Raw genomic sequence first — 10,219 nt, 5'->3', positions numbered from 1 at the left:
AAGAGATCCAATCAAGGCCTCATAATGGGCCACGCCAGGAAGCATGACTCGAGCACCTCAGCGGACGAGGGAGTCGATCCACATACCACCCAGTGTGCCAAAACGACACGTGTGCTAGATCCAAGCCATTCATCAGATGGATCCCATACAGAATACACATGGCCCACATCAACTATTTGATGTTAACCATCCCGTTTCCACCAGAGTTCTGGTAGTTGGCCATTAGATCAACGGTTTGGATTAACCAATAGGGCCACACCTGTACAAAATCAAGACGAGGACACTGGTCTGCTGTGCCTAAATGAATGGGCCACGCCGGGTACATATAGCAACCGTAGCTGGGTTGTCCGGATCCTTCTAGGTCCTGATGACAATGATTTGGACCCGATCGGTTTCGGCCTTCGGGCACAATATTGGGTACTTGATGTTGGGTTTGAGACAAATAAGAACATTTAAATGGTTAGGCGCTCCCAATGGATGGATTAGATCACACATATATACTATTTTGACTGGTGGAAAAAAAAAAGAAAAAAAAAGAAAGAAAGAAAAACACACTCACAAAAGGCCAATGTAGGCAAAGCAAAGCCATCAAAAACTAAAAGCTAACAAAAAAACGAAATAAGAGATACAAATTCACATGATTTGGCAACATGCCTACATCTTCAACCAGTAATATGGAGCTTTTTTTCTTCAATATATAAGTAAATTAAAAATATAATGTCTTTCTCTTCACTCAATTTTCCATTATATAAGAAAACTCTCACCTATAAATATTTATAACATGATCGCACTCTCTGTGTTGTTCACCTCATATAAACAATATTGTATGAGAGAGCATGTGCCAAAGCCTGATCCAATTAAACTTCAAATGACTGCATGAGCTTAGGTGCGTAGGCAAAAGTGAGATAGTAAAGACAATGGCATGTGCATCATAGGCATGAGTGCTTATGACATCGCCTCAACATTTGAGATACATATGGTGCGCAAATGGGTTTTTTTCATATGGATTGGGAAACCTCACTTCTTTTGTTAGCATAATCAATCTATTGCAATTGTAGGAGATTGATTTACTAAATTATAAGTTGCGGTAATGGCTTCTGCTTAAATATACTTCTCAAACTTAGCCAAACTCAACATACTCCTAATACGATTCATAAGCATATGATTTATATATTCAACAACTTTGTTCTACCGTGGAATACCAAAGACTGTGCAGTATGTCTTTATGCCATGCTAATTACAAAAATTCTTGAATTCATTCAAAGTATACTCTCCTCCGTTATCAATTCTCAGACACTAAATCTTTTTTTCTTTCTGATTTCAATAAATACTTTAAACTTGATTAAATAAGAAAAAGCATCACTCTTAGATTCGATAGTGGCATGTTGTTATTCAATCAAACATGAGGTCACACGTATTAATAAACGGTCCGTATTCAGTCAAGGAGTTTTTGATTTTCTACTTCATATGAGAAATACACGGAAATGGGTAATAATTACCTTTTCACTCTGTTTGCTTGAGATGGAAACTAGTAATGATTTTTGCCTTGCGACTTATCCTCCCCATCCATTTATTTTAGCAGTACATTTTAGAGCATGAGCCCAAAAATGAGGCAAATCTAAAACTCAAGCAAACCACTTGGTGGTCTTTAAAACATCCATGTTTGAAATTTGTTCTCCGTAAGGACCACATTGATATCTATTTATCATCCAACCTGTTCATGAGGTCACACAACCATGGATAAAAGGAAAACAAAAAATTGGCTTGATTTAAAACTTTTGGAGCCCCCTAGAAGCTTTCAACGGTAGCATTCAATCCTGATTGTTTCCTATAGTGTGGTCCACTTGAGCTTCGATAGTGCCTCATGTTTCAAATCATGCCTTAAAATGATTTGATTGAAGGAATGAAGGTGTAAATAAGTCACAAATATCAAGGTGGGCCAAATAATTTTAAATTTCTCTCATCAAGTTGCATGATGAAAAGTTTTTTTTAAATGATGGTTGTAACGTCCCGGATTTCGGGGGCCGAGTAGATACTCGACTCCCGACATCCCGGGTACCACTTATGTCTTGCGGATTGACAAAATGCAAGTATAATCTAATTGATACATAAGCAATTGAGAAATTAAATGGATCATGCGACATAAACCACGACTAAATTATTGAATTAAAGTGCGACTAATAAAATGTGTGATCAACAAAATGAAATAGTATGCATGATATACGAGATAGCATCCCAACAAAATATATGGTCCAAAAGAATGTGCAAATGTCCCCTTGCCCTAAGCCCCCATCACTAGTCCTAGGACGGCATATAGTGATCTGCCCAAAAGCCAAAAGTAGGAGAGCTCCTCCTCCTCGTCTATACTCACCTCATCTAGCGTGTCGAGCTCCTTGACACCTGCATCTACGATAGTGTCAGGTTGGTGTTTTAAAACACTGTCCCAGAGTGGGAGTGAGTGATCAACTCATTAGGTTTTATTAGCAATAAGTTACACAAGTTATCAATTCCATAAACACAATTAATGAAAAGTATCAAACACAATGTTCCTAGCTACTTTTTTTAATGCATATGCATGTTATTATGATGTGGTGCATACCATTGTCATCTAACACTCTCTTGAGCTACATCATCTTATATTCATAATACCCAATACTCCCTCAATGCGACCTCGACTATCGAGTCGCCAACTTAACTAATGCGATGTGATAGAAAATATATTAAGCCAAGTATTTAGTTACATTCATTCATCCAACAATTTTGGAGAAACTGAGACACCCTAACGAAGTAATTAATGCCCTAACCCGATCGAGAGACCCAGGCGATCACGGCAGCCTTGCGGCTAAGATCCTTAATCCGTTTGGGTTAGTTACTCCCAAAAAATGCATACGAAAGGCGGCTTGTAAAGTAGGCTTACTCGCGGTCACTACGAGGAGGTTCATCACCCCAGTGTAGGCCGACAACTTGAGCATAGTATCTCATTCCATCATGCCCAGCTCACGAGACGGGTTTATACCCTGAATTACTCTGGTCACTACGAGGAGGCTTGTCACCCCAACGTAGGCCGACTTCTCAAGCATAGTGTCTCATTCCACCATGCCCAGCTCCCGAGACTTGTAGATCTCATCATAATCATTACCAGTGGGCACTACATGGGCGTAGGGTGTCTCAGGTTCAAACAGGCGCGATCATACATGGTTAACAGACATGGTTGGTCAATTAGTGGGCCAATTTGTCTGATTCAGGCGAATTACGGGACATCCGACATTAGGTGCTAGCAACCCACGTTGTCCAACTACTGCTGACTACCCGTGCTCGACCTAAATTCGTCAGATTAGTCGCTAGGCGACTCAACCAGTGGGGCTGCCCATACAGACCTTGAAGTTTCACTAACCAACCCAGGAAAGGGATTTAAATTTACCTAACAACATAAAGAGGATCACGAATTACTTCTAAATGTAAAAAGTTCAGGCATGCTTGTATATAAGGTTCAATTACTTAATATCATAAGAAAGTCATGAAATACTTCTAATTACAGAAATTTCAGGCATGCATGTAAATAAGTTTCAGATTGCTTATCATCATATGAAGATCATGTACTACTACTTTCAGAAAATTCGAGTATGCATGCAAACAATCCACAGGTATTTGACTCAATTTAATTGCATAAGAGACATGCCGTATAATTTTTCCAAATTACTTCAAACTTGGGGATAATCCATATTCAGTTTCACATAATGAGAAGGGAAACAAGGGGGGAAAAAAAGGAAAAGATTATAATAACTTAGTCTAATTTGACATGAAATTAAGCATCTTTTATTCTAAACATATTTAGGCATATTTATAACGAACTATATACAAACAGATTCCTTGTAAATCAACATGCAAAGCAAATTTTGCACACACAATCATTAATTTTAGCCTAGGCTCGATAATTGGCCACCTAAAGATAATGGTCCACACCTAGGAATGGTTTGACAGCTTGTGGAGCCGCTCTCAAGGCGTCGGTCCTGCGGCTTGGTGTGCTGGAGCCCTATGCAGATAGAATTGCATGTTAGGGTGCATGCATATGGACTGATATGCTAAGAGTTGAGAAAGAGGTGGATAGATACCTTCCGATCACTGGTGGACCGCTTTTACGGCGGTGGAGTCGTGAGTTCCAGCGCGGGGTTGTGGTAGGAGAGGGAATTCCCCAATTTCCAGCTCCTTGGAGCTCTCTCTCTCTCTACTCCCTCTCTATTCTCTCCTCTCTCTCCCCACTTGCAGGAAAATTTGTATGGGAGTGTGGGAGAGATTTTGGGACTTATATAATCTGAAGTTTTGTTTAATTGGCCTTAGAAACTCTTGTTTTAACATATATACCCTTAGTGGGTAGATTTCTAGTCCCTTGGGCCATCCCAGTGGCTCCTTGGCCCATATGTGTCATGGGGCATGTGTCCCAATGTCAGATGAAGGGTTATTCTGAGTTTAGTGGCAAACGGACAACCTAATTGGTCGTGGGGTCCTGATTTGCGATCAACGGTCACTGATATTCGATCGAGATCTTAGTTATACGGATATGAGCAGGGAAATATCCCTGGCTCATGGCTCGAGTTTGATTACAATTCAACGGTTGGAATGTCACAACTTTGCAAAAGAGTGGAAGGACTATTTCACTTAAGTTTTCAGATTTCAGCCTGGGGGATTCACTCGTTTTATGCACTTAGCTTCTGACCCAAGTTGAGCAGTTCTAGATACTATCTTGGTTTGCCACCCGCGATGGACGTCAAGCCTAGTAAGACGGGCATTATTTTATAATTTCGGAACTAGTGGGCCACTAACGAGTAGTCTGGAGCTTGTTCCGATAATCGGAGATTTTTTTAATGAATTAGGTAGAGAGATTTCTTGGGCGCAACTTTTAGGGTCTAGATTAACTAAGTTCATAGTGTGGCCTATTCAAAATTAGCAAAAATGATGATTCATTCATGATCACCCTAAACCGTTGGTTCTTAGGCTAAATGAGTAAATAAGTTGACTTGGTCCATTAGTTAAGATCCGGCCCATAGTCGGGTCGACTTTGGGTAGATCTTTAATTTAGTTATGGTTGTCTTGATTAGTCAGTGATAGGTCGGTTTGATTTGGGCCTTAGATGAATAATTCACGAGGCTAAAATTGAGGGTTAAGTGATCGGGTGGATTTGATGGTTCCATACGATTGGTTAATTGAATTTGTGCAGTTCTTTACTAGTATCACTTACATATAGGCCTACTTCGAGCATCAATGATCAGTAAGTGACGACATGGGCTAGTTATTTTTTAAAAAAAGATTTTTAACAATCCAAAATGGCAAAAATTTAAGATGTTACAATGGTCGTCAATGTTACCTTGGAAAGCAAGCTGGAATTACAATGGGAAATAACAATTTTATATTTTCTCTAATTTACCGTGGAATTAGAAAGTCAAACAACCCCAATTAGGATAATGCGAGCGTGCTAGAGTAGCACTTGACTTAAGTTCAATTGATCTCTTGCAACCCTAGATGCCAAATCAAGCATAGGTTTAGACTTGTGAAGGTTTATATGACTGTCCAGCCACCAATGTTTATAGTGAACGGGTGATTTAGAAAGTTAGTACTTCTGAATGGGAACTTTTTACCTTTAAGTAAGGGTTTTTCCTTCAACAGTAATCGCAAGCCTTAGATTTCTCAATAATGCGGTAATGTATGGGAAGAATTAAAAATAAAAGACTAAAACACCAATTTTATTAATTTATAATGGAATTTAGTACAAGCAAGAAAATAAAATAAACGAAGAAATCAAATGAAAATAAATACCTACGGTCGCTTGTATAGACAAACAATTAAAGCAGATGGTCAGTAGGATGTGACCAAGGTATGATATGCCAAGTAAGGACTCGATTGATCGAGGAGCTGATAATAGTGGGTTGTGGATATTTATACCACTCCTAGGCATATTACAATGATGACACTGGACAACAGTGATCTAAGCTACCCGTAACTCTCCACTTTTTGCAGTGGGGTTGGACAGAAGTGGAGGAACTAAAGCTAAACTTAGGATAAACAGTGTTACATTATGTAGAGAGTTTGTGTGTTGGCATGGGCCCCAAGCTCTTCATCATGTGCTCCTTATATAGCTCAGGAGGTGGCAACCCTTCTTAGGTTTCCTTGTTGGTCCGTGATCCTTGAAGGTCACAGGATCAATCCATTTTCAAATATCCTGGAAACTTGGCTACAGAAATCCTTAAATGTTACGGGATCAATATGTATCCTAGTCAAATTAGGATTCTTCATCGCGTCATTTAATTTCCTTTCATTTTGGGAAGAATCGGCTCCTCAAACCTTCATAATCTCCATGAAAGTACGGATTGTCTCTTAAGAAGTTTCCCATTTAGGCGAGATTGTGTAAGACAGCCTTGCCGAGTGTATCTGGATTGTGATAAATTTCCTCTCTCGGTGGGTCTTTATAAGCTTGTCGAGCACGCTGCTTTGACTACATATGTCACTTATGTGAGGGTCATATGTCCTTCATTGTCGTATCTCATTTGTGAGCAAGCGTACGTGTGGCTCTAAGACATTCTGTTTTTGGCAGGTGACATGTCGCGAAGGATATGGGGTGAAAGATATCCTCGAGGCATGAGTAGGATTTTATCCGTAATCAGTACGTAGTGCCGACACATGTTGATATCTCATTGGTTCATATGGACGCGCCAGGACAGGTATAAACATGACCTTCAAAGTATCTGAACAAATTAGATTTAAGACCAGAGATTCAATATAAGCCTCCTAGGTTTTAAAATGAATAAAATTTAAGATATTCATACCTCTAACAATGGAATATAAAATATTGAATTCATTCAAAATTTCTAAATAAAGAATCCTCATAAAAAATTTAAATTAATAAATATTAAATCAGGAAGTAAATTTTGATCAAGAAATATCTTTTAGTCTTTACTTGCTAATATAGCCCAATCACCTGTGCTGGATGTAACAGATTCTGTCACAGTAATGACAACAATAATATCTCCAACTACGGTATCTTCAATTAGCCGGTATAACTACTTATCAATTCTATTTTCGCAACTACCATTGTCCCTTTTACATCAATCAACCATTTTCACCAGAAAATTTATAACTATTTCCATTAAACTTTTTCAATAATAGAAGAGTTTCTACAGATTCAATGTGTTACATTTGAAATTGCACATGTGATACCATCAACTAGGGGTGGACATGGAACGGGTGGAAGCGGTAAATCGGATCAGAACTAACCAAACTGCACAGTTTGGTCCAGTTCTGAAGTGCACCGGTTCTGAAATTTAAAGAAGCGATTAGTTTAGTTCTCGATTTGGGGTTATGTAGAACCAAACCGAACCGAACAGTAGAACCAACCTTGGAACCAAACCTGGAACCAAACTTAGAACCAAACCTGAAACTGAACTTGGAACCGAACCATCCCAAGCAATAAATATTAAAAAAAAAAAAACTAATCTCTTGATTCTCTTCACGTCACCCCTGCTGTCCACATTCCATTCTCATCACTCTCTCACTCTCTCTCAATATATTTTAGTTGTCCATTTTAATTCATGATTTCTGGTTTACAATGAATCCTTTGATTGTTTCCGTAAATGTATTTTGCATACCTTACACAATATCTAGATCATTCATCAAATGGATCACAATACGAATGGACATGGGCTAGATTTATTTTATTTTTTTAAAATGCAATTAGGCTGGATTATAAAAAGCCTGGAACCATAGAACCGAACTAGTTTTAACGATCCAGTTCGGTTCCAGTTCCGATTTTCCTGGAACCGTTAGGACAAAACTGGACCAAAATGACCCGTGTGCAGTCCTACCATCAATATGGTGAGTCCAACTCTCGAATTCCCACAATTTTACATGTGTTACCATCGTCCATGTAAATCGAGCTGCTATCACATAATGATATGTATAAAAACAATTTGTGTAGTGTCATATGGAACGAAGCACCCTAATCTAAAATTCATTTATGCTTCATATTCTCTTGTAGAATCATTGTCTACAACACTTTCCCATACTCAAATGAATTGTCTTTCTTTCTACAATTTCAAAACCTTTCAGTTTTATGCCATTTCAACTTGGATCTTGTCTAATCTCTCTCGCTAGTACCTTTATTAATAAAATTTTCTTTTACTATCATGACATCATTAAAAGATCCCTAATGTATTTTTTTATGGGACTCTTCAATAAACAACATGGACATGGTTGACTCTATATTGAGATATGAACTATTACTAAGATTCATAATCAAAATATACCAAGAATCTGACATCAAACAAAGTAGAGTACAAACTTTTCTATATAATTAATTATCACTAATTTGTTAATGAAGGTGTTTAACTTATTTAAATATTCTTACAATGAGAAATCTTCTTTTTTCTTCAAGTTATGCACTTAAACCATAAGAAAATCTTATTTGTTAGTATTTTTTCTTCATATACGTTTTTATAATTTGTCTCACAAACATTAATCAATGGTTTAATTAGACACGTTGAATAAAACTAAATCATCTACTGTATGACAAAGATCCAATATACTTAAGTGATTTTTTTCTTGAATATCTTATGTTTCATCTCTAAAGATTTTCTTTTACATTTTATTATAATTGTGCAACCTTATTTTACCAACATCGTGTTCATCTTTAATTTTCATAAGTGTAGTTGGATCCATCAAACCTAGACACCTCGAATATGATAGAACTCGATCCAACCATTTAAAATATAATTGCAGTACGAACGTCAACACTAATCTTGTATTAAAATGATTTTCAATATTTAGCTCTAATACAAATTGTTGTAGAAAAACACTTGCACACGATCAACATAAGTAAAGCAAAACTATCAAATAAAATATCTAAACAAAAAATCTAAAAGCCAAAGCAAAAAATAAGAGATAAGGGCATAAAGATTTACGCGATTTCAATTTGGCAATATGAGTACATCTATGAGGTATTAACATACGCAACTTTATTTTTCACTAAAACAAGTGAAATAAAAAAATTATATATAAAGTTTACCTCTCTCCCACTTTTCCAATATACAAGGAATTTCTCACCTAAAAGTCTTTAGAAGATTATCTCAATTTCTATACATGTTCTTCTTAAATAAATAACATCATATGAGAGAGTATGTGCCAAAGTCCAATTCAACTAGGATTCCCATGACCACATACCTATGTATATGGGTGTGTATGCAAAGAAGAAAAATAAGAATACATTTTCTATCACGAAACGCCATATATGAAATTGCGTGAATTGTTTACCACGACACGTGTGGAAGCTTGACGAAGTTTAGAATTATGACTATGTCCTAGAGGGGAAGTGAATAGGACTACTTAAAAATTCTCTCCTAATAAAAGGATTTATCAATTCAAACTAATAAGGCAATTAATACTTAAGCTTTCAAGCCAACTGAGTTCAATCACATAGACTACAATAGATGCAACATTAAGCAACTAATCTATAGAGCAAGACAATGATCTTGTATGTGGGATGCGCTAACTATTCAATATAAACTCGCAAGCATAAATAGAAATGTGCACAAATGACAATCCCAAACACAAGCGTATATAGTGGTTCAACTACTTGCCTAGTCTACTTCCGACAGACGCACTCTCTTCGAGTGTACTAGAATTTCACTATCAAAAGTTTTAAATCAGATTCAGCTCTAACATTTATAATGGTTTCTCTTAGGCTAATCACTAACCTACACATACACTCTCGTATCGGAGGCTCTCCATAGAGGCTAACACTTACATACCCATGTTCGATGAATGTATTCTTAATCCAAGACCCTACGTATACTCCCGTCAGATGCTCAAATGGAGACTAACACGTATGCGCCCATATCTAGTGAATTTAGCCCTACACAAAAGCCTAGGTCCTATATAAGAACCTATTCAAGTTTGAGTTACAAACTCTACACTTAATCCCACGTAAGGAAAGAGTACTGATAACCTCTAACAAATGACAACCTCACTTATTGAATTGAGTCATGTTGTTGCACCGTCTTAACATGATTCTTCGATGCTCTTACATGCTTGAATCAACTTCTCAATTGCTCATACGTTTATTGATGTCGATGGTTCAGCTCCATGATCCAACACCTCGCATACGATGTACCAATGAGGTGACCAATGTAATGGGAGAAAGGTAGAATCTCTTACAACTAAATGGATAGTTGTT

Source organism: Magnolia sinica, chromosome 14, assembly GCF_029962835.1.
Source record: "Magnolia sinica isolate HGM2019 chromosome 14, MsV1, whole genome shotgun sequence".
NCBI classification, from domain to species: domain Eukaryota; kingdom Viridiplantae; phylum Streptophyta; class Magnoliopsida; order Magnoliales; family Magnoliaceae; genus Magnolia; species Magnolia sinica.
The sequence above is the reverse complement of the archived record's forward strand: the minus strand, read 5'-3'. Positions refer to the sequence as shown.